Source organism: Magnolia sinica, chromosome 11, assembly GCF_029962835.1.
Source record: "Magnolia sinica isolate HGM2019 chromosome 11, MsV1, whole genome shotgun sequence".
Taxonomy (NCBI): Eukaryota; Viridiplantae; Streptophyta; class Magnoliopsida; order Magnoliales; family Magnoliaceae; genus Magnolia; species Magnolia sinica.
Genome location: NC_080583.1, coordinates 13149010 through 13149728, shown reverse-complemented (window position 1 = coordinate 13149728; position 719 = coordinate 13149010).

Here is a 719-nt window from a genome sequence, read left to right as displayed (position 1 = left end):
AGCTGGTCCCACACGGTTTGAATTTTAGATAGATGCCACGTGTATGTTAGATGCCATATGGGGTTTATCTACACCGTCCATCCATTTTTTTGGTATAATTTGAAGGTACAAGCTAAAAAAATGAGGAAAATTCAAAGCTAAAGTGGACCACACAATAGGGATTAGACACTCACTGTTGAAAACGTTTTAGGATCACGTAAGTTTTGGATGAAGCTGTTATTTGCGTTTTCCCTTCATTCACGTCCACGTAACCTTATGAACTGGATGGATTGGTGGGCTCCACAGAGGTTTCAAAGGTGGTTGTCATTAGTTCTACTCGAGGATTGAATCTGCATTTTTGAAGTGGGCCATGAAAAAAATGAATGGACAGTGTGGATAAAACCGTACAGTGACCCCACCTAACCCGTGTTAGTTCTTAACGGACGGACGCGTATTTATTGCTAAAGCCTTTGGAAGGAAGTAACTGGGCAAGGATGTTGAGTGGGGCCTACCGCCGTGTTTGTGAGAAATCTAACCCATTCATACACTTTACGATCTCATTTTTGGCTATTTGATAAAAAATGAAGTGGATCCAAAACTCAAGTGGGCCACGTGAGGGGAAAAATTGGGGAAAGAAATACTTACCGTTGAAATTTTCTTGGGTTCCAAACTTAATGTTTTTATGCCATCCAAACCGTTTGTAAGGTCATTACCAATGGCTGATGTTAAAATACCAAAAA